General features: G+C 47.8%; 1 long non-coding RNA gene across 1 annotated transcript; it reads left to right on the forward strand.

Annotated features, from left to right (window-relative positions):
• Nucleotides 1-274: 274 nt before the first annotated feature.
• Nucleotides 275-6563, forward strand: LOC136565111 (uncharacterized). Its single transcript, XR_010784806.1, has 2 exons — nt 275-842; nt 2722-6563. It is a non-coding gene; the product is annotated as an uncharacterized lncRNA (long non-coding RNA).
• Nucleotides 6564-6947: the final 384 nt, after the last annotated feature.

A 6947-nucleotide genomic window follows, 5' to 3' on the forward strand; every position in this document is an offset into this window, starting at 1 on the left:
CGGAGGCGCGGAGGGGACAGAGCTGCCATTTCAAGATGGCGAAGCACCCGCGTACCAGGACCCTGCATGAGCCGGGTCGGCCTCCAGCCCCACTCCAGATGGCGGCCGCGGCAGGACTCCGGCAGAGGCGTCGCCGCCGCTCCCTGCCGCCGTTCGCGGGGCTCCGGTGCCGCTGACCCCGCCAACCGTTCTCTCCCGCCGGGAAAAGCAGCAGAAAATGGCGCTGAGAGCGCGGGATCCGCGTCGGGACCGGGTTGAGGCAGCCGGTAAGAGAAACGCCTGTGTGAGGAGCGGGGGATGCTTAAGGGTACCACAACAAAGATGGCGGCTCGGCCGGGAGTGGCTTCTGCCAGTACCAAAGATTGCGGAGAGGAAATCCAGGAGAAATGGCTGCTGGCATCCTGGGCTTGCCAGGCAGGTTTTGTACTTGATTGCAAGGCAGTTTTCCTGCCTCTGCATGGGGTGAAAACTGGAAAGGGGAGAGAAAAAAAGTAACTTTTTACGCCACACTCAAGATGGCGGCTCAGGACGGCACTCACTTGCCCTTCCAATGATGGCGGCAGTGTGCTCATGCGCCGTGGGTAGGGAGAAGAGAGGGCGGTACAGGAAATACCCCGCTCCGTCTGATCGGAAAAGTGCTTTCTCCTGGGTCTGGGCGGCATTGAGGTCACAACGAGTTCCAAATCATCCTTGTGCCTCTCCTGTTGTGACTAAGTCGGTGTTCCCTGAGTGGCTGCAGCTCCCTGCGTGTGGAGGGAAGAAGCCTGTGCTGGAGAATGGGAGGAAGATCCCTGCTGGTTGCTGTGTCCTCGGTGGGCACAGAACTCTGGCCAGATGGTTTGGTGAGTATTGAAACTGTGAAAAGTGCGTATTTTGTGATTGGCTTTTCGGAAATATTAAAATGAATATTATATGTGTTGTGTTAGAAAGTAATGCTGTATTAATTCTCTTAAGTAGTGTGTTAAATATAGTTTTAGCTTATAACAAAATGTTAAAATAGAAACTATGATATTTAGGAGACTTTTTTTAAAGAAAGGACTTGCAGTGAGATAGCAGCCACAGGACACCTAAATCTTTCAGAGAAAAAGAATTTATTGCTCTCTTATTAGAAGAAACGAACTTCTTCCTTCCTCGAAGGCGCTGTTAGAATTCAGAGGAAGAAGTTGATGATGACCAGACAAAATCCTGTATTTGAATGGAATTTATGCATCATGTATGAGATGTATGAATATGCAACAGGTTATTGTTTTTAAGGGTTAGTCCTTTGTTAACGGGGGTCCTTTTCCGGGCTTATGCTGCCAGAAAAAGGTACCCGGACGTCCGTAACTCTTTGTCTCTATTGTCTCGTATTGTCTTAATTTAATTTGTCCAAATTATTATTACTCTAATTGTATTACTATTTTTATAACCATTTAATTACTGTTAAACTTTTAAAAATTTTAAAAACAAGCAATTGGCGTTTTTCATAGGATCAATCCTGCCTGCTTTTCACTCAATTGTTGTAATGAGCCATCAGCTTTTAGCCAGCTTCAGTTCAGTTTCTTTTTCAGGAATTTTTTGGTTGTTTTGATCCTGAACTTGCCAAACCCTTAAGTTTGCTAAATTAACCCTGAGAAGGTTTCTACAAGCCAATGCTGAGGGGATTGGGGATTGGATAGTTAGGATCTTATGGCCCTTCAAGGGTTGGGTTCACCCCCTGATTTTGGTGCCAACGGAAACTCCAAGTTAACATGGATCAAAATAGGAAACAGTTCCCTCATCAAAGTCAGCTTTCCAAACCTCTGTTCAGGATCCAAAAGAAATGGGAATGCCCTTGGCAAAAAAGGTGCTTTTGAGACAAAGCAAGCTTAAAATGCCTGTAAGCAGGAAATCCAGGAGAAATGGCTGCTGGCATCCTGGCCTTGCCTGGCAGGTTTTGTACTTGATTGCAAGGCAGTTTTCCTGCCTCTGCATGGGGTGGCACCTGCATCCCACTGGAAAGGGGAGGGAAATAATTCCCCTCCTTCCCTGGCCCAGCCCTGGAGTGGGAGCAGCTTGCCCTTATCCTGGAGTTATCCTGCTCCTGCCCAGCATCCCTCTGGTACCCTCATGTGCTTCCCAAGCCCCCAGCACTGATGGATCTAAAGGAGGAGAACAATCCCTGTTCCTTCTCTTCTCCATCCTTGATGTTCTTGGGCCCTGCATCTCCCTGGCTATTCCCTGTCTGACTCCTCATCTCCAGCCCACCTTCTCCTGGTCACATCTGAGCCTGAGATGTGTGTAGCAGCAAATCCATTCCTTTAAAGGAAGCCCAGTGCAAAGAGCATCCAGCTGCAGGTAAGTCTTCCTGCATTTCATTTTTCTCTGTCTGCAGGCTCTGTCTTCCTGCATTTCATTTTTCTCTGTCCAGTTTTGGAGAGTTTCTCTCGGTGCTTTCCTGTGACCCAGATGTGTCCCTTCCTTTGTCCAGATCCAGTGCCAAAGGGTTGAACAACTGATGAGTGGGGTCTGGGATGAGAATGGTTCTGCTAAAATTAGGGAAAGAATGCTAGAAGAAAAATGAGCTTCCTTTGAATGTCTGGAATAAAAACACTGGGAAAGGGCACTTTTTAATTCGATTTGGTGCCACCTCCCCTTTTTTCATGGCTAAAACTCCATGGTGAGCAATCCAAGCCAAAAGATGAAATGCAGGAGGCTTTGATTCTGCAGTGAGCTTAACTTCCCTTTTCTCCTCTCTTTCAGGACAGGGAGAACCACTGAACTCGTCCTAGTCTTGCCAAGAGCTTTGGTGTTTGAGCTGCCAAACCCAAACTGGTCCTGATGATGGAGGACTTAAGAAATTACTCAATCCAACTAAATGCTTTAAAAAGGGAGATGGTTTGGTTATAGAAATATTTCTGCCTGAGACTGGGAAGAGACTGGGAAGAGTTAAACCCCCCAGTTCTGCACAACAGCACAAGGATTTTTTAATTCTTTGCCTTTTTTTTCCCTTCCTTTGAATGGGTTTGTTTGTTTCCCCTTGGAGACTGCACACACAATAGGCAGATTTTTCAATTAAGCCTTTTTTCCCCATTTTTAGTCTTCAATGGAGCCCAGGTGCCAATTGTTTGCTGCTTGGTTTCTACCTTTCCTTTCCTGCCTACAGCTTAACCCCTTTCTCTCCTTCCTGCTTTTTGGCCATCACTGGTCATGCAGATGATGCTGATGCAGATGGCTGATAAATAATTATCAAACAGCTTGGGAATAGTCTGTATCAGCTATCAGTGACATTAAAAAATGGAGTATATGGACCATCAACCAATGAATTTAGCAACAGTTGGATAGTAACTAATCATCTTTCCTTTAAAGCCCTCTTCAAAGCATATTTACTTATAAAGGGAAGGCATTTAGTTTTTATTTTAAAAAATACTACAAATCACCAACAGCCAACTTAAGTGAGCATGGAAGACTGACAAAGACATTGTAATGTTTTTTCTTTTAAATCCCTCACAAACCCATCACGTACTGGGGAGGCAGCTCAGCCAGTTTCAGCCCACAGCTGCCATCCTGTGCTCATGGAGAGCAACCTCTCCAGCTGTCCCAGCCTCAGGAAAGCACAGAAGAGGGCTTTACACAGATCAGGGATTAAGCTAGACCCAGGTTGGGCTCAGCTCAGTCACCATGGCACCGTTAGAAGCCTTAAACCCTTTTTCTATCAGATTGATTGTGGTTGTGGTGCAGCCACTGTGTTGCTGTCAATGTGCTCCCCTGCAGCCTAGCCTGACATGGTGAGCAGGGGCTTGGGGTTCTTCTGCCTCATGTGTTAAACATCAAACCAGAAGATAAAACAACAGATAAAACCCCTGCCCTGCCATGTGCCTCACTCTGCACCACTGCTATGAGAGGAGGGTGAAAGACCCAGTCAGTTTTAGCTCTGTAAAGAAGCTGCAGAGCAGTGATGAGTGCCTGAATCAGTGCAGCCATCAGGGGAGTGAGGGCAGGGAAAAGGGCAGAGAAAGGGAAATAAAAAAACAACAGAGCCACCAAGACTGGAGGATGTGAGGATGAATCCAAAACTATGCTCTCCAAGAGCTGAAATAACACATTTCTTAAAACAAGACATCCAAACTGGAATTAGGGACTTGCCCTCTTTCCAGATTTTCCCAGCACCATAACCCATAAAAAAAAAAAAGTCATCTGTGGAAGTGGGATGCTCCTTTAAGCCTCGCAGAGACTTTCTCCAGCACCACAAAGCACCCTTCCTGTTGCTCTTCCTTTACCACTCAGGGCTGAGCCATGGAGACCTGCTTCTTTAGTCTGTGTGTGTGTGTGTGTGTGTGTGTGTGTATTTCAGGGTTTTTTTTAAACCAAGAAAAAAATTGATACCATATTTTAAAAAGAACCTCCAGAGCTTTGGGGAAAGTGGGCATAAATGTCAAACAAAACACAAAGAAAGACTGAGCTACTAAGGGATCATACTTAGAGCAGCGGTGGTGGGGTGGGAGGGAAGAAATATAGCAGACAAATTTAACACCATTTAGGAGGGTTTATACACAATGTTTTCATTGCAAGCAGTATTTAGAAGTGACAATTTAGTGATTTATCAGATCCCAGCACACTCCTTCCCTGTCAAAGTGATAGGCAGAACCAGCAGAGCAGCTCTGAACACACTGTTCACTACAAGGCACCACCAACAAACCCAGAACAGCTCCACCCTTGGCCAACCCTGTCCCCTTGGGCCTTCTGAGAAGCTGGGATTTAGGAGAAGGCCTTGCAGGGGAACAGTGTTTCAAATGTCAAAGGATTTAAAAATATACAAGGCTATGAAAGCTGATGGGACCTGAAAGAATTGAAGGAGAAGGTGTCTTAGCAGAGCATCTTTGGCCAGTGCAGCCAGATAACCCTCAGATATCATTACTGGAGGATCTGGGAGTGAATGGAGATGCTGCAACATGAACTCCTGCCCCACACGAGAGGTTCCCAGAGACCAAAAACTCCGTGCAGAGCACACAGGATCTGACCACAACACCTGCCTTGGGCCAAACCTGCTCTTCATTTCTCATGAGCCACACAGAAACGTGGTGTATTTATGATCACTTCTCTCACCAGACCTGGCTGCAGTCAGCACTGGATCCCAAAACTGAAGGAGAAGCCTTGCGTAGATAATTCCTCCTTCAAGGCTCAGCTGCAGTACCAGGCTCAAGACCTGGCATGCGCATGCATTTGGCAGGGAGTAGCAAATCAAGTGTAAGACCATTTCAGGTTTTTTTTCAGCTGATTGTTTAGGAATTTACTTGGAATAAACTTCCTCCCCAAGAGGGATTTCAATTCTACACATGCAGAAAGAGGAAAAAACATTAATGCAGTGTTGAGACAGCTCTGTGCTGAGAGCAGTGGTTTTAAGGTTAAGGCCCTTGTGTGTCTGGGAGGGTGAAACCTCTGTTTCAACCCTCTGGGATCATCACTTGGGCTTCCTGTGCTTCTCAAGCTCTCAAAGTAAAATTGACCCACCAAACTCATTTTTGTCTCCATCCTAATCCCTGCATCATCCTTCAGGTGTATTTCCTCACAATGAAATTGGAGTAGAAAATGCTTTAGGAAATGCTTTGCAGCCCCTTCTTCCCCAAAGGCCCAATCTGCTTTAATTTTTAGGAATGCTCTTCAAGCACAAGGTTTGGATGCAGCCAGTGAGACTCACATTTCAGAAGGACCATCAATGGTCTGATAAAGACACAGCACTTTAAAGCAGGCTACTGGGACTGAGGAGGATATTTGAAACCTGTTGACATGCAGTTCTAGCAGAAGTGCAAAATGAAATGTAACGTAGTAGAACTGGAAAATGAAATGCTGTTAGACAAGGCTGCTCCCCAAATTGGCTCTGCCTGATCCACCTGCCCTGCAGCACAGCCTTCTCCCTTTCTCCTCACTGCCCTCTGCTCAGCACCAACCCAAACCTGGGCTATTTCAATTCCTGTCAGACACAGAGCAGCTGATGGGCAGCAAATGCAGCCTTCCCAAAGTGGCTGCCCATGACCCGGCCTGCAGGGCAGAGCTCAGGGAGGAGGTGGCAGCTTCCTCAGTGGCTTTTCATGTCCTCTCTCTCCCATGCAGACACTGGCATGCATGGCACGGCTCTGTTTTGGCAGCCAGTCCCTTGGCAGGGCTGTGTGAGCACAGGCTGAGCACCGGGTGAACTCTCTCCTTGCTGTGACACCTGGGCTGGCAGGCTGACACAGTGACCTCGGCCAGCCGATGCTGCCTGTGCCATCACCTGGCACTGACGTGTTTGATGAAAATCCTTTTGCTGGGTTTTTTCTCCTGAGAAGCCTCAGAACAGAAATGGAACCAATAACAATCTGCTGGCTATGGAGTGTGGGCTGGAGATGGTTTAGCAACAGGGGCATCTTGGATTAGTGTCCTGTGCATTGTTTCTACTTGATGACCAATCATGGTCCAGCAGTGTCAGGGCTGTGAGCAGTCCCAGGTTTTTATTATTCATTCCTTTCCAGCTTTCTGATGTCTCCTTGCTCTTTTAGTATAGTTCTAATATCTCATTTTCTTTTAATATAATAGAGATCATAAAATAATATTTCAGCCTTCTGAAAGGTGGAGTCAAGATTCTCGTCTCTTCCCTTGTGCTGGGGACCCTCAAACACCACCACAATCAGCGGCCGAGCGGGTTTGTGCGAGCCCCTCAGGAACCCTCGGCCGGTCCCGAGTCAGCAGACACTGGGGGGGGGCAGCCCCGACACAGCCGACAGCGGGGAGACACTCTCTGTGCCCCGAGGGTACTGAGGGCACCTGGGCTGGGGGCAGACACTCTCTGTGCCCCGAGGGTACTGAGGGCACCTGGGCTGGGGGCAGACACTCTCTGTGCCCTGAGGGTACTGAGGGCACCTGGGCTGGGGGGAGACGCTCTCTGTGCCCTGAGGGTACTGAGGGCACCTGGGCTGGGGGCAGACACTCTCTGTGCCCCGAGGGTACTGAGG

This window comes from Molothrus aeneus, chromosome 20 (assembly GCF_037042795.1).
Source record: "Molothrus aeneus isolate 106 chromosome 20, BPBGC_Maene_1.0, whole genome shotgun sequence".
NCBI lineage: Eukaryota > Metazoa > Chordata > Aves > Passeriformes > Icteridae > Molothrus > Molothrus aeneus.